Consider the following 26529-nt stretch of genomic DNA (forward strand, 5'->3'; position numbering starts at 1 on the left):
AAACTGCTTACGACATTGGTCACGACAGTGCCGTAGGGCGTAGACATTGGTAGTATGACTAACAAGGAATTACGATCCCGGAAATGAATTTTGCATACAAGTATGGGCGTGTCGGGGACTCCGTCAGAGTTGAACAGCGTGACACATTTCCGCGTAGACAATGATGACAATGTAGAGAGAGAAACTCGGTAACACATTTACTTCTTACATTCAGTAGTTATACTGACAAGTCTGAGCAACGATATTTTATGGGAGCACTATGCACCGAATGTAAACACTTGAAATTAATGTAACTGCCCTGTAAATTCCGATTGAGATATGCATGCACGCTTCATGAATCGACTCAAAGCTTCAAATTCCCTCCAGTTCGTCTTCGTGCTGAAGAAGAATACTGAAAATTAGATGAGTAAATCGAATAAATAATTAGGAGATACTGAAGCTAATTAAAGGAAAAAAGATAAATTTGTAACAGACTAAAATAAAGGATTTCTTGATAGGGCACATCCTGAGACATCAAGAAATCGTCATTTTGTTAATGAAAGCAAGTGGGGGGGGGGAGGGTTCGGGGTAAACAATTGTTGGTGAAACTATGACTTGAGTACAGTAAGCAAGTTCAAATGCGGGTACAAGGGGCAGTCAAATGAAAACCGAACACCCACCACAGTGGGAACACGGAATGGTTCCATCCAGAAGTAATCACCACACGCCTTAAGACATTTATACCACTGGGAAATGAGACGATCAATTCTTGCATCGCAGAACGGGTTTTCCGCTGATGGATGCACAGCCACACCCCTCTCTTGCATTTCCTCGTCCGACAGAAGCCGACGTCCACGGATGAATTTCCTCAGATCGCCAAAGATGAGAAAATCACATGCTGAAAGATTCGGGTTGTACGGAGGATGTTAGTTTCCCAACCAAGATCTGAAGCGTAGCCTTCAACCAATTGGCAATATGTGGGCGGGCATTATCGTGCAACAGGATGATTCTGTCCGACAACATCCTGACAGTCCGTGGGCGAACGGTAGAGCCAATAGTGGAAAAATCCAACATCTCCCCCCGCCCCTCTCCGCCGCCAAAGAACTCCAAAGCTGTTTACACAAGTTCCGATGAGGTCATGATGATCTTCTTCGACAACAGGAGTCCTCTGCTCTTCGAGTTCCTCGAGCGTGGAATCACAATCAATGCGCGGCGCTATGAAGATACTTTGAAGAAACTGCGACGCGCCGCAAAGTCAAAACGCACAGGAATACTGTCGGGCGGAATCATCCTGATGCACGATAGCCCCCGCCCCCACACTGCTAATCAGACGAAGACTATGCTTCAGCGATATGGCTGAGAAACACTGCAATAGCCCGGATGTTTCATATCTTTGGTTCCCTGCAGGAAAATAGGCGTGGAAGTCGGTTTCAGTCGGACGAGGAAGTGCAAGAGTGGATGCGTTATGGATCCGTCCGTGGCCGACTGCGTTCTTCGAAACAGACACTGATCATATCGTGTCTCAGTAGGATAAGTGTGTTAACACGTGTGGTGGTTACTTTTCAATGGTTTCATTCCATGGTCGCGTCATAGCGGGTGCTCGGGTTTCAATTGATTGCCCCTTATAGTTTCCAGTAGTTATGCAGAGAAGACGCAGCTTGTACAGAACTGAGTAGCATGGAGAGCTTGTAATGGGACGTCCTCCTCTAGCATTAATTTTCCCCAACGTAATTCTCGATACTAGTATTATTTTTCGAATTTTGGAAGGGTCAGCATTATCTCAGTTGCTTTTCTGAAAACTTTCATATAGTTTTATACACAGTATTTTATATTTCAAGCTAAAATTTACGAAAAAGAATTACTTTATAAAATATTTTGGTTTTGATATTATTATCGATAAGTGGTAGTTACGAATGCACAGTCAGATTTTTTTTTTTCGAATCATTTGAAATTACGAATTATTTGCACACTTAAAATTTCTATTATTAATTACGTAATCCTGTACTGTTTACTATGTTTGTTTCTGGATTCATTTATGACATAATAATCTATATTAATAATGTAACGAGCCGGCCGGTCTGGCCGAGCGGTTGTAGGCGCTTCAGTCTGGAACCCCGCGACCGCTACGGTCGCACGTTCGAATCCTGCCTCGGGCATGGATGTGTGTGACGTCCTTAGGTTAGTTAGGTTAAGTAGTTCTAAGTTCTAGGGGACTGATGACCTCAGATGTTAGGACCCATAGTGCTCAGAGCCATTTGAACCATATGAATAATGTAACGAAAACCAGTAGAAATTCATTTGTTAAGAAAAATTGTAAACCCTCTGCAATGTAGTTATTTCCGCAGAGTGTGAGAGCCGTAAGCTTGCATCTGATATGATCGGACGTATTTTTGTATAACAGGTGTGAACAATGTAATTTTGCCTTTGTTAATGTGAAAAGTCAAGACACTGTATGATATACCAAAATGTGAGAAACTCAGTGGAAAATATATTTACGTAAAAAAAATCTGCAAACAACAATCTTCCAATTTATTTAGTTTAAACCCTCGTGAGGAATCTGAAGTTAGAATATCAGATTCAAGTATCAGACCCCTAGACAAGAAAACTGGAGCCATATCAACATGACGAGCTCAGTAAACTTCAAAATTTATTGTAATTTTCGCTCCTCTCAAATCTTCATAAAAGACTTTGCTTATTAATTACTTGGACTGGGCATTGTTTAACGTGCACAGTAGATGGAACAACGAACGAGTGGGGAGATTACAAGCTGTATCAAGTCATTCTTAGGACTGAAGACCACAACAACTACAACAATAACAACCACGCCTCACAGATTTAATTCCGCCAGCACATCGTCTTCTGCCTACGTTGTAGAAGTAACACTGCTGAAGATATTGCGGGAAAATGGTTTAGCCACAGGCTACGGGTATGCTTCCACAATGTATTTTCGTACCGAGAAGAGAAGTGCTGGTGGAAGTAAAGCTGTCAGTACGAGTCGGAAGTCGTGCTCGGATATCTCTGAGAACTCACCCACGAAAAGTAGATGTCCTAGGCGTGAGCCCGGCACACGGTTGTAATCTGCCAGGAAGTTTCAAGTACGACGATAAGTTCAGTGATGATGACTATGTTGTGTCGACAATGGTGGTGGCGACCACGATGGTGGTGACCACGGCGATGATGGTAACGATGGTTGGTTGGTTGATTTGGGGGAAGGGACCAAACAGCTAAGTCATCGTCCCATAGGGTTAGGGGAGGCTGAGGAAGGAAGTCAGCCTTGCCCTTCAAAGGAACCATCCCGGCATTTGCCTGAAGCGACTTAGGGAAATCACGGAAAACCTAAATCAGAATGGCCGGATGCAGGTTTGAACCGTCATCCTCCCGAATGCGAGTCCAGTGTGCTAACCACTGCGGCATCCAGCTCGGTGTTAACGATGAATACGATGATAATAATGACGACGTCTCATAATTTGGTGTAAACGCGGCAGATGAAATATCGACCTGCACTGGTGGGCAGCGCAGCTCATAGGGGGGAAAGCTCGGGCTGAAGGTGGGGCACGTGTGTGAGCTGTCTGCAGCAGTAGCAGCAGTGACCGCGTGATCGCGTTACGGCGCGCAATTGCCGGCAAACGGGATTACCGCGGCGCGCGCCAATCACGGCGAGATAGCCTCCGCGAGGAACCCAGGCGAGGGTGCACTTCCAGCTGATCTCTGCCATCTACCGCCCTTCCAAACTCATCACAACATGTCAGCGAATTGTGAGGGCATGCTGTTGCGCTCTACAGCAAAATCTGTAGCTCCATCCACACCCTGTGGCGTGGTTCCGGATGTCCAGCTGAGCTCTTGATTCCATTTTATGCAGAATAGTCAGAACAATGTTCCAGCTGCCTTTTGTAGGTGCTACCAGCTGAGCTATTATGCGCACTCGATGCCTCGACTCCAACCCGATGTGGCGTTCGCTGTTCTATTCAGTGGTTTGGTATTTAACTAATTTGTAAATGAAAATGATAATGTTATTTTATTACATTGAGTAATTACTAAATAATTTTTCTCCCGGCTAAAGATTTGGTCAAGTTGCTAAAGAACTCCAAGTTAACGTCGTGTTAAAGTGTTGTCTGTAAGTTGTGTGTCAGTAAATCACAGTTCATACAACAGATTCTATACAACTATTGGTTATGATGGAAGCAGTTATCTTCAGCAAAATGATCATTAAAACCACCGAATATGAGCCGCGCACAACACTGACGTATGTTACCTGAAACAATATTCTTCGTAACTCGTGCTTAATTAATTTCGGCTCCATACATCAGCTAGAAAAGTTTGTTGTAAGGATCGTGCTATGAGCACTATTTTTAAAGAAACAATCTGATTCGAATTATTTTCATTAAAATGAGTTCAGGACCACCGGTGCACATTTATTTTTACACATTTGTATTACCTTAGGCATTTATGTTTGCAGAGTTGATAATTTGAATTTGCCGCCGAGATAATTGTTAAGATGGCGGCAGACAATTGATAGAGACTTTCTATTGTTAGAGCAAATAGGATAAGTATTTGAAATGCTTATTAAACTTTACTTTCGTATTGTGCACTATTTAGATTTCATCAAGCAAACATTTGATTTTTTTCTAAGGAAAACACAGACAAAAAACGCGATACAAATCGCTATCATCAATGGTGCTGCGCTCTTTGCAACGGAAAGAAATAATTAACACAGATAATGCTTATTGAGTAAGGAATTAAAGTTACAAGTAATTATTCACTCCTATTTATAATAATAATGAACTCTATTCTCAAGTAATAATTAACAAATAATTACAATTTCTTAACAGACCTCAGTTTGATATGCGTCCGCAAACTACAAAAGCCATCCAACAAAAGGTAAAAAACAAAAGAAGACAAACGCAGATCATAAAAGGAATTTAGAATTATCATTGTCTTTGTATGATACACATCGATATGTCCAATTTCATCATAGAATATTATATAAATAATTAATATTTATCATCGCTGTCACTATTTTTTCATATGTCGAATAGCTAACGTTTATAACTGTTAGAGGCATAATTTCCTCTCGTCGCACTGTAGCTAAAATTTATCTCGTGGATGTTACACCGAATGGGAAGAAATGTTGATATCTCGCCGCTGTTTACATTGTCTGATAGTGTCTGGGCTCCTCAATGTAATGCGAAATTGACCACTAGATGCGAATAGCCTGTATAAGAGGACGCGGGGAGTATTACAGGTACCAGCAGAGAAGCAGCAACAGAAGAGCAGGTCGGCCGGCAGAGCACAGTGACTTCGAACTTGGACTATGCATTGCTTGTCACCAGAGCAACAAATCCACTGGGGTCATGTCAGCTCTTCTAAAGCTACGCAAGTGGACAGTTGGCGATGTCACTGTAAAGTGCAAATGCAAAGGAACAACAGCATCCAAACCAATACCAGGCAGATTTCATGTACTGACAAACAGAGACCGTCGATCATGGTAGAGAGTGGTTGTAAAAAAATTCGTAGGAAATGAACGGAAGGAATCACTCGGTGGTTCCGCAGCGTTACGAGTAATCCTACCAGCACAGGGACTCTGCTTAGGCAGTTAGAAGAGATACAACGGTTGAACAGCTCCTTATACACTGAAGCGTCAAAGAAACTGGTATAAGCATGCGTACTCAAATACAGAGATTTGTAAATAGGCTAAATACAGTGCCGCGGTCGGCTACGCCTGTATAAGGCAACAAGTGTCTGGCGCAGTTGTTAGATCGGTTACTGTTTCTACAATGGCAGTTATCAAGATTCAAGTGAGATTTTAACGTGGTGTTATAGTCGGCGCACGAGCGATGGGACACAGCATCTCCGAGGTAGCGATGAAGTGGGGTTTTCCCCGTACGAACATTTCACGAGTGTCCCGTAAATATCAGGAATCCGGTAAAACAACAAATCTCCGACATCGCTGCGGTCAGAAAAAGGTCCTGCAAGAACGGTATCAACGACGACTGAAAAGAATCGTTCAATGTGACCGAAGGGCAACTCTTCCGCAAATTGCTGCAGATTTAAATCCTGGGCCCATGAACAAGTGTCAGCATACGAACCATTCAACGAAACATCATCGATACGTGCTTTCGGAACCGAAGGGCCACTCGTGTACCCCTGATGACTGCACGACACAAAGCTTTCGCCTCGCCTGGGCCCGTCAACACCGACATTGGACAGTTGATGATTGGAAACGTCTTTCCTGGTCCGCCTTTTAAGATAAGAAAATTTCGAACATAAACAGAGTCCCGATTAACTGAGCGCGTGTCACGTAAGATTAGTAGCGAAACAGCTTTTTAGATGCTCGCTGGTAGTGACCTTTATTTAAATTTTAAATTTATTACGAAATGGAGGTAGTAATTACAAATATAGAATGACAATTTTTTAATGTTGTTGTTGTGGTCTTCAGTCCTGAGACTGGTTTGATGCAGCTCACCATGCTAATATATCCTGTGCAAGCTCCTTCATCTCCCAGTACCTACTGCAACCTTCATCCTTCTGAATCTGCTTAGTGTATTCATCTCTTGGTCTCCCTCTACGATTTTTACCCTGCACACTGCCCTCCAATGCTAAATTTGTGATCCCTTGATGCCTGAGGACATGTCCTACCAACCGATCCCTTCTTCTAGTCAAACTTCTCTTCTCCCCAGTCCTATTCAACACCTCCTCATTAGTTACGTGATCTACCCACCTAATCTTCAACATTCTTCTGTAGCACAACATTTCGAAAGCTTCTATTCTCTTCTTGTCCAGACTATTTATTGTCCATGTTTCACTTCCATACATGGCTACACTCCATACAAACACTTTCAGAAACGACTTCCTGACACTTAAATCTATACTCGTTCTTAACAAATTTCTCTTCTTCAAAAACGCTTTCCTTGCCATTGCCAGTCTACATTTTATATCCTCTCTACTTCGACCATCATCAGCTATTTTGCTCCCCAAATAGCAAAACTCCTTTACTACTTTAAGTGTCTCATTTCCTAATCTAATTCCCTCAGCATCACCCGACTTAATTCGACTACATTCCATTATCCTCGTTTTGCTTTTGTTGAAGTTCATCTTATATCCTCCTTTCAAGATTGTATCGAGGGCATGGACGTGTGCAGGTATGTAGACAACCTCATGAATCCATGGACCCTGCATGTCAGCAGGGAACTGTTCAAGCTGGTGTGGGGCGTGTGCAGTTAGAGTGATATGGGACACTTGATACGTCTAGGTAAAACTCTGACAGGTGACATGTACGTAAGCATTCTGTCCGATCACCTGCATCCATTCATGTCCATTGCGCATTCCGACGGTTTGGGCAATGCCAGTAGGACAATGCGTCGCGCCACAAGACCAGAATTGCTGCAGAGTGGCTCCAGGAACACTCTTCTGAGTTTAAACACTTCCGCTGGCCACCAGACTCACCAAACATGAAAATTATTGAGCATATGTGGGATGCCTTGCAACGTGCTGTTCAAAAGAGATCTCAGCCCCACGTACTCTTAGGGATTTATGGACGGCCCTGCAGGATTCAAGGTGTCAATTCCCTCCAGCGCTATTTCACACATTAGTCGACTCCATGCCACGTCGCGCTGCGGAATTTCTGCGTGCTCGCGGGGCCCTACACGATATTAGGCAGGTGTATCAGTTTCTTTGGCCGACGCCACTGGTCAGTGGATGACTGGAAACGACTTATTTGGAGTGATGAATCACTCTGTATCCTGTGGCAATCCGATGGGAAGGTTTGGGTTTGGCGAATGCCAGGAGATCGTTACCGCCGGCCGGAGTGGCCCAGCGGTTCTAGGCGCTACAGTCTGGAACCGCGCGACCGCTACGGTCACAGGTTCGAATCCTGCCTAGGGCATGGATGTGTGTGATGTCCTTAGGTTAGTTAGGTTTAAGTAGTTCTAAGTTCTAGGGGACTGATGAACTCAGAAGTTAAGACCCATAGTGCTCAGAGCCAATTTTGAGATCGTTACCTTCCAACAGTGAAATAAGGAGCAGAGGAAATGATTTTACCGTGTGGAGATATTTTTCGTGGTTAGAGCATGATCATCTTATTGCGCTTAAGAAAACGCTAAACGTCGAAGGATATGAACACATTTAACAGCATTGTGTGGTATGTAACACACACACACAAATACCGAGTTTTTTTGGCCACATGGTAACTGTCTACAGAAGTGGCAGGGTCCCAAATAAAAGTGTCAAAGAGTGTCTTTCATAGAGATCTTACGATATGTAAGCACTTTGATGTGACTGCAGAAAATTTATGACGTAAAAAGTTTTCGTTGTATGCAATTTACATTGAATGACCATTGGTTACCATTAAATGAAGCAAATAAAGAATGCATTTTGTTATTAAAATTACCAAAAATATCGTGGTATACAAAGTTTTCGACAAAACAGCGTTATTTTATTGATACAGTCGCTGGTAAGTGAGAGCGTGAAGTGCAAGTTTTGCCATCACGAAATCGCTGATACGATTCTCGCTAGTAGCAATCCTTCGTTTTTTTTTATTTTATTTAAGTTCTGTCCTTACTATCAAATGGAATCATAATTCTTTTATAAAAGTGCCATCTTTTTAAATTTAATTTCTAATCGCGTGAAAGTAAAATGTTGTTCAGACAAGTTAAATGCGTCATTGTTAAATAAAAAAAACTATACACATGTATTGTTCGCTATCTACAAATAAAAAGTGTTTTATTTTCTACATAATGTTTCGCGTTTTTGCATCAAACTCTTATTTATTGTGAGTACTTGCATTTTATTGCAATTAGTAATTAAAAATAAAAATATTACTCTTATTAAAAGTGCAAAATGGCTAAGCAGGCATGGCTGCAGGACAAATGTAAGGATGTAGAGGCTTATCTCACTAGGGGTAAGATAGATACAGCCTACAGGAAAATTAAAGAGACCTTTGGAGAAAAGAGAGTCACTTGTATGAATATCAAGAGCTCAGATGGAAACCCAGTTCTAAGCAAAGAGGGGAAAGCAGAAAGGTGGAAGGATTATATAGAGGGTCTATACAAGAGTGATTTACTTGAGGACAGTATAATGGAAATGGAAGAGGATGTAGATGAAGATGAAATGGGAGATACGATACTGCGTGAAGAGTTTGACAGAGCACTGAAAGACCTGAGTCGAAACAAGGCCCCGGGAGTAGACAACATTCCACTAGAACTACTGACGGCCTTGGGAGAGCCAGTCCTGACAAAACTCTACCATCTGGTGAGCAAGATGTATGAGACAGGCGAAATACCCCCAGACTTCAAGAAGAATATAATAGTTCCAATCCCAAAGAAACCAGGTGTTGACAGATGTGAAAATTCCGAACTATCAGTTTAATAAGTCACAGCTGCAAAATACTAACGCGAATTATTTACAGACGAATGGAAAAACGTAGAAGCCGACCTCGGGGAAGATCAGTTTGGATTCCGTAGAAATGTTGGAACACGTGAGGCAATACTGACCTTACGACTTATCTTAGAAGAAAGATTAAGGAAAGGCAAACCTACGTTTCTAGCATTCGTAGACTTAGAGAAAGCTTTTGACAATGTTGACTGGAATACTCTCTTTCAAATTCTAATGGTGGCAGGGGTAAAATACAGGGAGCGAAAGGCTATTTACAATTTGTACAGAAACCAGATGGCAGTTATAAGAGTTGAGGGGCATGAAAGGGAAGCAGTGGTTGGGAAGGGAGTGAGACAGGGTTGTAGCCTCTCCCCGATGTTATTCAATCTGTATATTGAGCAAGCAGTAAAGGAAACAAAAGAAAAATTCGGAGTAGGTATTAAAATGCAGGGAGAAGAAATAAAAACTTTGAGGTTCGCCGATGACATTGTAATTCTGTCAGAGACAGCAAAGGACTTGGAAGAGCAGTTGAACGGAATGGACAGTGTCTTGAAGGAGGATATAAGATGAACATCAACAAAAGCAAAACGTGGGTAATGAAATGTAGTCGAATTAAGTCGGGTGATGCTGTGGGAATTAGATTAGGAAATGAGACACTTAAAGTAGTAAAGGAGTTTTGCTATTTGGGGAGCAAAATAACTGATGATGGTCGAAGTAGAGAGGATATAAAATGTACACTGGCAATGGCAAGGAAAGCGTTTCTGAAGAAGAGAAATTTGATAACATCGAGTATAGATTTAAGTGTCAGGAAGTCGTTTCTGAAAGTATTTGTATGGAGTGTAGCCATGTATGGAAGTGAAACATGGACAATACATAGTTTGGACAAGAAGAGAATAGAAGCTTTCGAAATGTGGTGCTACAGAAGAATGTTGAAGATTAGGTGGGTAGATCACATAACTAATGAGGAGGTGTTGAATAGGATTGGGGAGAAGAGAAGTTTGTGGCACAATTAGACTAGAAGAAGGGAACGGTTGGTAGGACATGTCCTCAGGCATCAAGGGATCACAAATTTAGCATTGGAGGGCAGTGTGCAGGGTAAAAAACGTAGAGGGAGACCAAGAGATGAATACACTAAGCAGATTCAGAAGGTTGTACGTTGCAGTAGGTACTGGGAGATGAAGGAGCTTGCACAGGATAGATTAGCATGGAGAGCTGCATCAAACCAGTCTCAGGACTGAAAACCACAACAACAACATTAAAAAATTGTCATTCTATATTTGTAATTAATACCTCCATTTCGTAATAAATTTAAAATTTAAATAAAGGTCACTACCAGCGAGCATCTAAAAAGCTGTTTCGCTACTAATCTTACGTGCCACGCACTCAGTTACCCGGGACTCTGTATATGTTCGAAATTTTCTTATCTTAAAAGGCGGCTTTTTTAGGTTCTGAAGTAACATTTTTCGAGAAGTGCGTCGTACTGCTTTCGGAAATTAATGTGCGGGTAGTACCTTCCAAATGCTATACGTACTGAGAAAATTGAAGAGGATCAGTCCGTAACTTTCGCTCGTTAGTTGCACAGATGGTAGGAAGGTGCAATGCCTCGACCATACATTGAGTAAAATGTGCCGTTTCGTTCCAGAGGCGGATTTTAAACAAGTGTTTTGTAATGCGCTGATGTTTGGTGCATGGATATTGCATATTGCTGGATTACGGGATTGGGGAGAGTGAATCAAATAATTAGAAGAGATTACATTGTGAGCACGACAGTTACCGCGGATTAATGGGATGAAATGACTTTTGCATGAGCTGGCAAAATGGGCACATTTGCGACTACGGGAAGCGATGGGATAACTGAAAGCTCCCGTGGGTTCGTGAATGGCAGGAACAGGAAACAGTCATTGCTGGTGGCAGGCTTATCTCGTTGCTGACGCTGGGGACCCCGCACTGCGAATCCCAGAGGTTGGTAGCCGTTCTGTATGTGGGGGGGGGGGGGGGGGGGGCGGCTTTCTCCATCTCTTAATTGGAATGATATCTGTCGCTGGACTTGAAACTTGTTTTATTACTCCCAAATTACCCACACTGTGTTGCCGAAGTTGCAACTATTTTATTAATTTCCTACTGACGTGAAGTTCCACTCACGTATGTTCTCGCCTTAACAACTTAAACTATCCGAACGCTGTTTCAGGACCGACACAAACTTTCATATATCACATTGTCTTCATTTATTGTTTTCAAGCTGTGTAAAGATGACAAGAGATCTGCATATTATAATGAACCTGCTCGTACGATTTATATACCTACTGCATGGAAAGAACCAGTGCATAAAACAAAAAAAAAAAGAAGCAACGTATGACAACAATGTGACACGCTCTGCACAAATTTACTGCTGGAAGAAAGTAGTAGTGAGTGTTCCTGTTTGCTACAGAAGTGACTATGTAATAGAAATCACAGTACGCCTAGAAATCCCATGTAGGAGTTTGTGACTAATGTTTTTGTAACTGTTAAATTTTTATCTTGATATCATATTCATTTTATTTTAATTAATAACCAAATACGACGCGTTTCGTAGTTCCATCGCCATATCACAAAAAATAAAAACTTTCTTCCAGAAATATACAAAGTGCCCTGGAAATGACGCGACAAACTTCGAATGTATACAGAAAAGCACTGGAGATTTTAGAGGATACCAGAAGAAAAATAAACTATGGATGGAAATTCTTGCCCAAAACCTTCATCCACGGAGGCAACAGAGCATTGTATTCATAGGAGACAAGGCCTTTCTACACATCCGCTAGCTCCGTCTTCTCGACTGGCGATCTTAGCAATCAGTCGCGATCACTGAATAACAAACGGCATTGCGAGAAGTTCCACCTAAGATCCACCAGCGCAGAAAGTCACATTTTCTGCTGAAGGAGTGGCCTAGCTGCAGGCGCTGGCGCCTATAACTTCGATGGTTTGTAGCGTCGTTAGATGACGTTTCCAGACACCGGTTCCTGTCCTCCATTTGTTCTTCAAGACACCCTCTACAACCCCTCAAAGTTTGTCGCAACATTTCTTGAACACCCTGAACTTTTCAGATTTTTGTCTCTAGTCTACATTGTAACAGAAGTTCAGTATATTTTCTTTTACCATTTTTGAATGATGGCATTTTCTTTTCGGATGCGGGAGTTTTTCCTGAAATTAGGAAAATTTCTCCAGAAAAGGAAGGTTTTCCCAAATGCAAATAAACGTCTCAAGGTACAACATGGCCTTGCACCTGTGTTGGAGTTTAAAAGTGTTGCAACCGAGAAAATCTTGTCAGTTCTCTATTTCATCGCCTATCTGTTGTATTATTTCTCTACTGCACTCCAAAAATCGGTATGTGAAATGAAATTAAGAAAACGTATTATCAGAAACCAGTTACAAGTAAGTAGATTTTCAAAGAGAAATTATCTGAAACTAAAACAAATTTCCTTTTTCAATAGTGCTGAAATTATACGAGGTGTGGCTAGAAAAAAACCGGACAAGTACTGGTGAAACAATAAAACGAATGCAATAAGGCTGAAAGTCGCGTGGCCTGTCACATGACTCTCGCTCCGCCTACTGCTCGAGTTTCATCTGCCTCCTGCACTCAGTCTGCCCATGGCGTCTGTTTTAAGTAGTTGACGTTTTGTCTGTGCGTCGGAAAATGTTGAGTGTACAGAAAGAACAGCGTGTTAACATCAAATTTTGTTTCAAACTAGGAAAGTCTGCAAGTGAAACGTTTGTAATGTTACAACAAGTGTACGGCGATGATTGTTTATCGCGAACACAAGTGTTTGAGTGGTTTAAACGATTTAAAGATGGCCGCGAAGACACCAGTGATGACACTCGCACTGGCAGACCATTGTCAGCAAAAACTGATGCAAACATTGAAAAAATCGGTAAACTTGTTCGACAAGATCGCTGCTCTGCTCTGATTGTTAAACGGCGATCTTGTCGAACAAGTTTACCGATTTTTTCAATGTTTGCATCAGTTTTTGCTGACAATGGTCTGCCAGTGCGAGTGTCATCACCGGTGTCTTCGCGGCCATGTTTAAATCGTTTAAACCACTCAAACACTTGTGTTCGCGATAAATAATCATCGCCGTACACTTGTTGTAACATTACAAACGTTTCACTTGCAGATTTTCCTAGTTTGAAACAAAATTTGATGTTAACACGCTGTTCTTTCTGTACACTCAACATTTTCCGACGCACAGACAAAACGTCAACTACTTAAAACAGACGCCATGGGCAGACTGAGTGCAGGAGGCAGATGAAACTCGAGTAGTAGGCGGAGCGAGAGTCACGTGACAGGCCACGCGACTTTCAGCCTTATTGCATTCGTTTTATTGTTTGACCAGTACTAGTCCGGTTTTTTTCTAGCCACACCTCGTATACATGTCCGAAAGAAGGGACGCCATGCATTCATGTAACTGATAGGCCTCGATGGACTATGAATCCAAAACAATCAGTGCAGATGCACATTTACATTAGAACTTCAGTGGGAATCTAAAATTAGTGGGCTCACAAGATATGAACAGGGACTGCAGATAAATGGCAGCACTAGGTGGGAGTGAAGGTCAGCCGAGGAGCATGCCAAGAGACTCCGCGCATTTGCGATCAACTCTTGTCTGGATGGCGCAGTGCTTAGCGCAACTGCTTAGTAAGCAGGAGATCCCGGGTTCGAGTCTCGGTCTAGCACACATTTCCACTCGTCGCCACGTATTTCGCATAAAGGTCGATACAGCTGACATCATCAGTTCCTTATATACTTATATGGGCATGGTGTCTGTCTTTCGGATATGTCCGAAAAAACAGACACCATACCCATATAAGTATGTAGTTGTCCCAATACCGCGCTGTGGCCGAGCTGTTCTGGGTGCTTCAATCTGGAACCGCGCGACCTCTATGGTAGCAGGATCGAGTCCTGCCTCGGGCATGGATGTGTGTGATGTCCTTAGGTTAGTTAGGTTTAAGTAGTTCTAAGTGCTAGGGGACTGGTGACCTCAGATGTTAAGTCCCATAGTGCTCAGAGCCATTTTCGCAATACCGGCCATGACCTTCTTCTTCTGTGAGGACGCACACACATTACCAGATTACCAGAACTACTACAGGACTTGGTAAGAATGTCTTCCACGAGTAATGAGTGTGTTTGGTAGGAACACTACGAATGTAGTGTGTGGACATATAAGATGTGAATGAGAGTCTCACGGGAGGCCTGCGCGAGATAGTCCCTGCAGTCGCACTACCCTCTGTGCCCTCAGTGGCTCAGATGGATAGAGCGTCTGCCATGTAAACAGGAGATCCCGGGTTCGAGTTCCGGTCGGAGCACACATTTTCACCTGTGCCCTTTATATATATATATCAACGCCCGTCAGAAGCTGAAGGTATTAATATATAATTCTAATTTCATCAGTTCCTTTCCTTTCCCTTCTCTCCCCACCATCTACAATTTACTGGTAACATTTTTGAGACGTTAAAAAACAACAGTTCATATACAAATATCATATGTTCCGTGGTAGAAGACCCTCACCTATTTCAAGATAGAAGATAGTGCACTACCAACAAAGTGTGGCTTAATAATTTACAGGTTTACGTGTTGAAACAAAAAAATCTGCAACTCATTAATTAACAGTATCTCCCAAATAGGTTTGATGTAATATACAGCACTTAAATGAGTAGAACGCGAAATATTTATAAATGGTGCACAAAAGGCAACCCCACGTCTCACAATAACCACAACTGTAAAAAATGGTAGAAACTGCTTATGACAGTCTCTACTGCGCAGTTCTTCATGCGATTCTAAAATCGGCCACTAGACTGAAATATCTATCAAGGAACAACTGTGTTCCTAGTTACACTATCCTCAAGGTACAACAGTATCCGAAATGGTTCAAATGGCGCTGAGCACTATAATACTTAACATCTGAGGCCATCAGTCCCCTAGAACTTAGAACTACTTAAACCTAATTAACCTAAGGACATCACACACATCCATGCCCGAGGCGGGATTCGAACCTGCGACCGTAGCAGAGGCGCGGTTCCGGACTGCAGCGCCTAGAACCGCTAGGCTATCGCGGCCAGCGCAACAGTATCCCCTGTGTGGTGTCACCGCCGGACACCACACTTGCTATGTGGTAGCCTTTAAATCGGCCGCGGTCCGTTAGTATACGTCGGACCCGCGTGTCACCACTATCAGTGATTGCAGACCGAGCGCCGCCACACGGCAGGTCTAGAGAGACTTCCTAGCATTCGCCCCAGTTGTACAGCCGACTTTGCTAGCGATGGTTAACTGACAAATTACGCTCTCATTTGCCGAGACAATAGTTAGCATAGCCTTCAGCTACGTCATTTGCTACGACCTAGCAAGGCGCCATTACCAGTTACTTTTGATGCTGTAAAACATGTACTGTCAAGAGCGATGTTCACCAATTATGGATTAAAGTTAAGTATTCCAGCAGATACGTACGTTCTTTGCTACTATAAATTCCGTATCCTGTTCCAGACCTCACGCCAGCCTGCGTGAGCTTAAACGCGTGCCTTTCGGCTTCCTGTCATAGTGGATTGGCTGTCTTGCCAATCCGCAACACCCTGCATAGTACAACGAAATACAGATCTGAAGCTACACGCCGGCCGCTGTGGCCGAGCAGTTCTAGGCGCTTCAGTCCGGAACCGCGCGACTGGTACGGTCGCAGGTTCGAATCCTGCCTCGGGCGTGGATGTGTGTGATGTCCTTAGGTTAGTAGTGTTAAGCGTAGGGGACTGATGGCCTCAGATGTTAGTGCTTAGAGCCATTTGTTTTTGACGGTATGCTGTGTATTTCTGAAAGATTTTTTTTTTTTATCTGACAATACAGTTTACCGAAACGCGTGATGAATGGATTTTACCTGAGATAGTTACTGTTCTGTGAGAAATGTTTTCGATGCAGTGGATAATATACTTCGAAAAAGGGCTCTTACAATCGCTTACGTAACGGGTTATTGAGTGAGCCTCTCGTGTCTGTGGGAGCCCTTGGTACCTGCCACAACCGCCGTCAGCGCTGCCCGCACTACCAGTAACGAGACGACCTGGGCCTTCCGCGCGGTGTGGCGACAGTAAGGAGAGGCCGTTGCCCCCTGTCCGACTGCTGCAGTCTTGGTGCGTCGGTCGATACGGCGTGGCGTTCCTGCACAAGGCGCGTCCGGCGGCTCAGCTCTCAGCCGGACAAAGGCTGATGAGCCGAACAACGAGCACCACCTCGGCTGGCGAGCGAGCCTCCCTCTGTACGGCTCTGCACCGGACAGCCACCCACCGGAGACCCAGCATCGACGCACAGACTTACCTTCACCTCTGACTTTAGGCAGCTTCCTCGCACAAATTCCGCTTCGTTTAGTCGGTTCCTCAACATATGTCGGCGATGACAGCTAAGCTATAGTCGTTATAATAAGTTGGACTCAACGGCTTTAGTGCAAACAAAATATACACTACAGGCCATTAAAATTGCTACACCAAGAAGAAATGCAGGTGATAAACGGGTATTCATTGGACAAATATATTATACTAGCACTGACATGTCATTACATTTCACGCTATTTGGGTGCATAGATCCTGAGAAATCAGTACCCAGGACAACCACCTCTGGCCGTAATAACGGCTTTGATACACCTCGGCATTGAATCAGAGTTTGGATGGCGTGTATGGGTACAGCTGCCCATGCAGCTTAACCATGATACCACAGTTCATCAAGAGTAATAATTGTGACGAGCCAGTTGCTCGGCCACCATTGACCAGACGTTTTCAATTGGTGAGAGATCTGGAGAATGTGCTGGCCAGGGCAGCAGTCGAACATTTTCTGTATCCAGAAAGGCCCGTACAGGACCTGCAACATGCGGTCGTGAATCATCCTGCTGAAATGTAGGGTTTCGCAGGGATCGAATGAAGGTAGAGCCACGGGTCGTAACACATCTGAAATTTAACGTCCACTGTTCAAAGTGCCGTCAATGCGAACAAGAGGTGACCGAGACGTGTAATCAATGGCACCCCATACCATCACGCCAGGTGATACGCCAGTATGGCGATGGCGAATACACGCTTCCAATGTGCGTTCACCGCGATGTCACCAAACACGGATGCGACCATCATGATGCTGTAAACAGAACCTGGATTCATCCGAAAAAATGACGTTTTGCCATTTGTGCACCCAGGTTCGTCGTTCAGCACACCATCGCAGGCGTTCCTGTCTGTGACACAGCGTCAAGAGTAACGGCAGCCATGGTCTCCGAGCTGATAGTCCATGCTGCTGCAAACGTCGTCGAACTGTTCGTGCAGATGGTTGTTGTCTTGCAAACATCCCCATCTGTTGACTCAGGGATCGAGACGCGGCTGCACGATCCGTTACAGCTATGCGGATAAGATGCCTGTTATCTCGACTGCTAGTGATACGAGGGCGATGGGATCCAGCACGGCGTTCCGTATTACCCTCCTGAACCCACCGATTCCATACTCTGCTAACAGTCATTGGATCTCGACCAACGCGAGCAGCAATGTCGCGATACGATAAACCGCAATCGCGATAGTCTACAATCCGAACTTTATCAAAGTCGGAAACATGATGGTGCGTATTTCTCCTTCTTACACGAGGCATCACAACAACGTTTCACCAGGCAACGCCGGTCAACTGCTGTTTGTGAATGAGAAATAGGTTGGAAACTTTCCTCATGTCAGCACGTTGTAGGTGTCGCCACCGGCGCCAACCTTGTGTGAATGCTCTGAAAAGCTAATCATTTGCATATCTCAGCATCTTCTTCCTGTCTGTTAAAGTTTGCGTCTGTAGCACGTCATCTTCATGCTGTAGCAATTTTAATGGCCAGTAGTATAAAATAACAGATGAAAGCAGATATACAGCACTGCCAAAACATAAGGGGCGATCAAAAAAATTCCGATCGAGGTCGTTGCTGCAGCGTATATGCAAACCAGCGCGACTCCGACGAGGGTATATGAGCACCGACGTTTAGCAAGGGGTTAGTGTGAAATTCGCACGGAAACTAAATAAATAAATAAAAACACGCAACACGAAGGAATTGTCCGAAGGGACGGTAGATGTGATATACATGTACAGACAAATACATCATTCCAACTTCAGAAAAAATTGGACGGCTTATTCAAGAGAAAGAGCTTCACAAACTGAACAAGTCAATAGCGCGTTGATACACCTGTGGCTCCCTTATACAAGCCATTATTCGACTTGCCATTGATTGAGAGAGTTGTTGGACATCCCACTGAGAGATAAGCCATAACGGGAGTGAACAGTATGGCTCTGGAGAAGAGAGACTGCGCTGTTAGTGAAACTATTTTACGTGCTGCATTAAGATAGTATCACCGACTGAAAGGCCTCAGAAGAGTTCCGATGTCATTAAACGGTTCAAAGAAGACGAGGATGAAATTCGAAAATACGAGTGAGCACCTGAAAGAGGTAGACATCCTATCCCGTTTCTAAGTTATTCACGAGGTTGCTGCTTCTGTAACTAACGGTGCTGCATGTACCCCTATACAGTGTCACGAGAATTGTCCATTCCATGGTCACCAACACGGAACGTTTAGCGGTCTGTTTTACACTGGTGTCCGTACAAGATCCAGATGGCGCAGCAACTGAAAGCTTAGGATCCGCAACAACGTTCTGAATCTGATCTTCGCTTTCTGGCGCGGATCAAAGTTGCCGACATGTGGCCGGGGAATATCCTATGGAATGACTACGTACATTTCACACTAAAGGGCGCAGTGAATACACAGAACTGCCAAATTTTGGGTACTGTTAAACCGCGTGTTGTGCATGAAAAGTCACTTCACTTGCCGTATGTGTCTGTGTGGTGTAGATTCACAAGCGCCTTTATTTTCGGTCCGCTCTTCTTTGCAAGAATACACCTAGAGAGCCTGTCAGACGTACAGTGACGTCAGCATATTATCGAGCCTCCCTGTACAACATGTGATTCCTGCTTTGCAAGCTGACAAGCACAAAAAGGGAAATACTTAGTCATCGAGAATGTTGATACAAATACCCTAGAAACATCAATGAGTGGCCCATTTCGTCGTGTGAAAAACACCCCAAATCATCAAGGAATGAGCCGGCCGGAGTGGCCGTGTGGTTCTGAGCGCTACAGTTTGGAGCCGAGCGACCGCTACGGTCGCAGGTTCGAATCCTGCCTCGGGCATGGATGTGTGTGATGTCCTTAGGTTAGTTAGGTTTAATTAGTTCTAAGTTCTAGGCGACTGATGACCTCAGAAGTTAAGTCGCATAGTGCTCAGAGCCATTTGAACCATTTTGAACCATCAAGGAATGACTTCTGGTCTGAACTATACTCTCCACATACTGCGGTTAAACGTGTCACTGGGCCGTGGTACAGTCGACACTTTGCATCTTTTGCAAAAAGGTAAAATGGCGACTTATCGGGACACAACACACGTATGGAAACCACTTTTCCTGTCGCTCGCCCAGTGAAAGATCTGCTGAATACCACATTCCACGAGCGTCTTATCTCCAGAGGTTTTCCAGATGCCTGGCTTGCAAGATCATCTGATCTGAATCCATGTGACTTTCGGGTATGGAGATGTCTAAAAGAATGCGTTTACCAGGGACACGTTTGGTCTCTACCTGAACTGAAGGCCAGTGTACAGGAACACGTTGCTCAGATTCCACTGGCACTGGTGCGAGCAACTGTTGACTACATCATTTTGCGGATCCATCTTCTTGTTGACGTCTCTGTTGCTCGTACTGAACAAATAGTGTAAACGGTGGTTAGTAATACAATCAATATTATGCCTTTCTCACTTATTCGGTCTTTTCTGCCCATGTCCTGTTCGTAACACGTCTTTCTTGCATTCGCAGCGCCATATTTGCACCTGGTGGCCCAAATTGGAACTAATCTTTTTCTGGCGTAAATCGGTTTCGCATTAACGCATTAGAATACCTAACAAGTTTCGCTGCTACACGATAATTGCGGCCCACACTAGATGTCTGTGAGTAGCTGCACGTTAATTATAACCACCCTGTACTACAGATTTCCTCGTTTCTCATGGTCCATGCCTCTGTTCATTAAAGTGCAATGCTCCAAATGTAGCACTTTATCAGTTTTTTCCTCAATAACAAACTCAACTTGCTGGTCAGCAGAGTCATCTTCTGGTTGAAAGCAGCTTTGGCCATGGCGATTCTTGCTCGGATTTCCTTGGTGCAGTGGGCATCCTTTGTGATAAAACTTCCCAGGTACTTGAACTGCTTCAGATTTTCTAGTTCCGGATTGTCAACAGTTATCTTCAAGTGTTTCTCACGTTTTGATATGCGGATCACTTTTGATTTTTCGGTGTTGATTTCCATGCCGTATTTCCTTCCCATTTCCACCAAATTGTTCAAAAAAATGGTTCAAATGGCTCTGAGCACTATGGGACTTAACATCTGTGGTCATCAGTCCCCTAGAACTTAGAACTACTTAAACCTAACTAACCTAAGGACATCACACACATCCATGCCCGAGGCAGGATTCGAACCTGCGACCGTAGCACCAAATTGTTCATCATGTATTGCAGCTGTCTGTGATTTTTGGCGAGCACTACCAGGTCGTCTGCATACTTTATGGTGTTGATGAGACGTTCTCCTACTTTGAAGTTTCCGCATCCTTTCAGCGCTTCTCTCGCCAGCATTTCTCCATACAGGTTAAAGAGACTTGGCGACAGACAACACCCTTGTCTCACTCCCCTTCCTATTTCCACACTGTTCGTTTCTCCATAGTTCAGTCGTACCTTTACCATTTGTCCCAGGGACAAGTTCGTTATTAAGTCTCTGATCTCTCCAGTTGATTCCTATGCCGTATTTTCTTCCCGTTTCCACCAAATTGTTCATCATGTGTTGCAGATCAAGTGGACATATCGCATAAAAATGACGACGTACTGCGAAGAGTAGGAGAGAAGCATTCTGCGTACAATTCTTCAGAGAAAGGCCAACTGGATTGGACATGTACTTAGACACGAGGGACTCATACATGATGTCATGATGTCATACATCTGGACGACATGAAAGATGGTAGGAGATACAACAAACTGAAGGAAGGAGCTGAAGACAGGAAACAGTGGAATCAGAAATTCTGCGTACGAAGACATGGACCTGCCACTAGGCAGAATACTACATAAACAAAAAACTACAGCCTTAGCCGGCCGCTGTGGCTGAGCGGTTCTAGGCGCTTCAGTCCGGAACCGCGCTGCTGCTACGGTCGCAGGTTCGAATCCTGCCTCGGGCATGGATGTGTGTGATATCCTTAGGTTAGTTAGGTTCTAAGTGTAGGAGACTGATGACCTCAGATGTTAAGTCCCGTAGTGCTTAGAGCCATTTTTGAACTACAGCTTTACTTGGCAATTTCGTTCATTTCGTGAAGAGAACAATGTGATACTGACCCAACATGGCGCCTGCGAAAAGAAACCAAGCTGCGGTAACTGAATTACGCGATGGTGGAACACGAGACTTGGCGAAGTAAGGCTCCAGTGGTTCGGTGTGAGCCCGCACAGCCTCGTGGGACGCTCGTAGCGCCTTTGCGGCCAGCATCGACAGCGAATTACTCAGCAGTAGCCGTCAGCCGTCAGCCGTGAGGCGGCCCTTTTTGCCGCCGCGCCGGCCTGGCTTGGGCTGGGCCTCTCACTGCGGCCGGCAGCCCCTGCCACAGAGGGGGCGCGAGCACTGCGAGGTCTTCCCTGATCCGCCGGCGGCCGTGATTGAGCCAGCGCCGCCCCGCGCCTCACAAAGCCGCCTCCTCGCTCGCTCACTCGCGCACTCGAGCACCGCCTTCTCGCCCATTCACTCACGTTATAAATGAAGTGGGACACTTGTTGGCGCTCGCCAAATGACAGAACGTCCCGCAGCAAAACAGCGTCTGCCGCCGCACTTGCTGTACTGCTGCACTCTTAATCAGCCGTAGATTAAATCGTCTGAAAGAGTGTGTAGAAATGAAATGCAAGAAACAGACATACAAATAAAGAGTGCAAACGCATGAGCCTGAATGAGAGGCGTTGTAGTCGCTAAATCCAAGATATTAGGAAGCAAACCTCCTTCCACAGAACATTCATTCAAGTATAAGGTAGATGCCTTGCACACTGCAGGGCATAAACTCTAAAACTATTAATGTGGGCAATACAATATAAAAATAGTAATAAACAGTACATATATAAAGCTCAGTGTATGTGTATATGTCCCGGGTCTCCTCCCAAACCCCTTGATCAGTTTCAGCTGGATTTGGTACAGAAACAGCAGGCCTCGTAAGTATCAGCACTGTGGAGTTTATAGCCTCCTAGCTACAAAAGGAGTGGAGGTACAGAAAAAAAAGTTTTTTCCAGCCCCTGGTTTATAGTCTGCCCTGCTTGTTAGTTGAGAATGTATCGGTTCCAAATCAGCCTGCTTCGCAGGGCAGTCTACATGTCAGGAGCAAGAACTGCCTTGTTGCATTGGAGTAGTATTGGTCTGCTTTATCGAGTCCCTTTGCATGGTGGCCTGTACGTCACGGGCAAATAAATCATGTTCAAGCCCTTGATGTGTAGCCTGCCCTGCATGGCAGGTGTGTTGGGGCAAAGTATCAGTCTGCTTTATTGCTTTCATGGCTGGGAACAGGTTGCGATGGAGGGAACAAGAGAGGAACAGGAGACAGATAAAGGAGGAACAGGGAACGGACAGAGAGAGTGATCATTTTTCTCTTTCAACTCATTCAAGAGAAAAAATAAAGTATGTATTTAAACAAACTACACCTGATGATGGACCCACAGTTTCCGAAATGCATCATGTACTCAATAAAACACGAAAAGCTGTGAGTAAAGGCGTTTTGTAATTGATACTTCCACTGATATAAATATTTGTTCCTCCTGGGCACCATTCGCGGCTTGAACACAGGGGAGATGGAACTGTCACTAGTACACAAAGTACCCTCCGCCACAAACCATCAAGTGCTTGTAGAAAAGAAATCAGGGCACACGTAGCCTCATTTAGACACTCAATTCTTCCCTCCCTGAATACAGTAGTAAAATATAAAAGGGAATAGCTAATATTGATCTCAAATACCCTGCGTCAAGTGGTGCACATTGGTCTGCAGGGTGTGTATGTAGATGTAACTGAATATCTTCGACTATCTTGATTGTCAAGTTTGCTATGTGAGTTCTGTTTCATATTTCTTGAAAATCTGCACACCCCACTGTGTGCAGCATATCTCCAGATACCCAGGGGGAGCATCAGCACGTTACTGTAACACCTCCGCCTTGAATGTCAAGTGTCTCCAGCGAAAGGCAGTAAATACTGAAACCCCATCTTCTAGTCATCATACTCTATATTTACATGTGGCTCCCAAAGCCGGATTTCATCAACTGATTTCCCAATACCAATTCTGGTTGGTCACCCAAACGCTCCAATATCGATGCTGGAAATGTGGTTCTACTTCACGGATTTCCATTTCCACAGCTGATTGCATGTAAACGCTCAATCGTTTCTGCAATGTTCTTGGGTTGTCTTATTTTCAAAAATTTACAGCTCATATGGAAAGAAAACTTTTTGTGAAATGAATGGGAAGCAGAAGTACACTACTGGCCATTAAAATTGCTACACCACGAAAATGACGCGCTACAGACGCGAAATTTAACCGACAGGAAGAAGATGCTGTGATACGCAGATGATTAGCTTTTCAGAGCATTCACACAAGGCTGGCGCCGGTGGCGACGCCTACATTGTGCTGACATGAGGAAACTTTTCCAACCAATTTCTCATACACCAATAGCAGTTGATCGGCGTTGCCTGGTGAAACGTTGTTGTGATGCCTCGTGCAAGGAGGAGAAATCGTACCATCACGTTTCCGACTTTGATAAAAGTCGGATTGTAGCCTATCGCCATTGCGGTTTATCGTATTGCGACATTGCTGCTCGCGTTGGTCGAGATCCAATGACTGTTAGCAGAGTATGGGATCGGTGCGTTCAGGAGGGTAATACGGAACGCCGTGCTGAATCCCAACGGCCTCGTATCACTAGCAGTAGATGACAGGCATCTTACCCGCATGGCTGTAACGGATCGTGCAGCCACGTCTCGATCCCTTAGTCAACAGATGGGTACGTTTGCAAGACAACAACCATCTGCACGAACAGTTCGACGACGTTTGCAGCAGCATGGACTGTCAGCTCGGAGACTATGGCTGCGGTTACCCTTGACGCTGCATCACATACAGGAGCGCCTGCGACGGTGTACTCAACGACGAACCTGGGTGCACGAATGGCAAAACGTCATTTTTTTCAGATGAATCCAGCTTCTGTTTACAGCATCATGATGGTCGCATCCGTGTTTGGTAACATCGCGGTGAATGCACGTTGGAAGCGTATATTCGGCCTCGTCATACTGGCATATCACACGACGTGATGTTATGGGGTGCCATTGGTTACATGTCTCGGTCACCTCTTGTTCCCATTGACGGCACTTTGAACAGTGGACGTTACATTTTAGATGTGTTACGACCCGTGGCTCTACCGTCATTCGATCCCTGCGAAACCCTACATTTCAGCAGGATAATGCACGACCGCAAGTTGCAGGTCCGGTACGGATCTTTCTGGATACAGAAAATGTTTGGCTGCTGTCCTTGCCAGCACATTCTCCAGATCTCCCACCAACTGAAAACGTCTTGTCAATGGTGGCCGAGCAACTGGCTCGTCACAATACGCCAGTCACTACTCTTGATGAACTGTTGTATCGTGTTGAAGCTGCATGGGCAGCTGTACCTGTACACGCCATCCAAGCTCTGTTTGACTCAATGCCCAAGCCTATCAAGGGCGTTATTACGGCCAGAGGTGGTTGTTCTGGGTACTGATTTCTCAGGATCTATGAACCCTAATTGCTTGAAAATGTAATCACATGTCAGTTCTAGTATAACATATTTGTCCAATGAATACCTGTTTATCATCTGCATTTCTTCGTGGTGTAGCCATTTTAATGGCCAGTAGTGTATTTGACTGAGCATGAAGTGCCGGCCGGTGTGGCCGTGCGGTTAAAGGCGCTTCAGTCTGGAACCGCGTGACCGCGACGGTCGCAGGTTCGAATCCTGCCTCGGGCATGGATGTGTGTGATGTCCTTAGGTTAGTTAGGTTTAATTAGTTCTAAGTTCTAGGCGACTGATGACCTCAGAAGTTGAGTCGCATAGTGCTCAGAGCCATTTGAACCATTTTTTGAGCATGAAGTCAACTTCTAATATTCGACCGAAGAGAGCGCCAGTCATTGTGCTGATTAAATCAGAAAGCGAAATATATGATTTCTAGGTGCCATATTTGAGAGATCTAGCAAACTTGTTCCACTCGTTAACATGTAAACATGACAGCGGAAAACTTTTTCCGAAATTCGGTTTTCGTCTTCCGGAAGATGTATCGCTTGTGAATTTACTGATAGTGTGAGTGGGTACTATACGAGGATAGGCAGTGCCTGTAACCTGTTGAGCGGCCGCAGTTGCACAAGCGGTACCAGCGATGACCGCGGCGATAATGATAATGACTACGATGACGCGCCGTGCGTCACCTGGCCGCCTCCAGAGGCGGCGGGGGCGGCTGGTGATGGAGGCGTCAGCTGCCGTCTGATGGATAGCCCGCGCCGTCCGCGCCGCTCCGGCATCGCTCATCGGCCACGATATATATGGCGGAGCCCGGACCCCGGATTGTGCCGTTATAAATACCAATAAGAGTTTTTTTGTTGACGGCGGGCGGGCAGAGCGGATCGCTGCCAGCCGCCAGGGCGCTTTTTAAAATTCCGCCATGATATACGGCAGCCCGAGGCGAAGCCAGAAAGTCTTCCGCAGGGCGCACGTGTAGGAGCAGCTGCCTGCTGTCCGCGCGGCCGTGCCGCCCACTTCTCTGCACCCATGCTCTATTACCAGGCAGGACGCCTCTGATACGCGCTGGGAAGGATGTCACAACAAGATGTCTAAACAGAATGACACTGCTTGTTAGGTCTGCAGACATGCAGTCTGTTTAAAAAAGAAGTGTCCCACAGTACTGATCAAAACTACACAGAAGCGCCAAAGAAACTGGTATAGGCATGCGTATTCAAAATCTGATATATGTAAACAAGAAGAATACGGCGCTGCTGTCAGCAACGCCTATACAAAACAACATCTGTCTGGCAAAGTTGTCTGATCGGTTACTGCTGCTGCA

General features: G+C 44.7%; 1 long non-coding RNA gene and 1 other non-coding gene across 2 annotated transcripts in view; both read left to right on the forward strand.

Annotated features, from left to right (window-relative positions):
- LOC126187893 (uncharacterized) overlaps nucleotides 1–26529 on the forward strand; it is a 538928-nt gene that overhangs the window by 311568 nt on the left and 200831 nt on the right. The gene's annotated exons all lie outside the window — the stretch shown is intronic.
- Trnat-agu (transfer RNA threonine (anticodon AGU)) lies at nucleotides 13984–14057 on the forward strand. Its single transcript has one exon. It is a non-coding gene; the product is annotated as a tRNA-Thr (tRNA).

This window comes from Schistocerca cancellata, chromosome 5 (assembly GCF_023864275.1).
Source record: "Schistocerca cancellata isolate TAMUIC-IGC-003103 chromosome 5, iqSchCanc2.1, whole genome shotgun sequence".
Classification (NCBI taxonomy): Eukaryota; Metazoa; Arthropoda; class Insecta; order Orthoptera; family Acrididae; genus Schistocerca; species Schistocerca cancellata.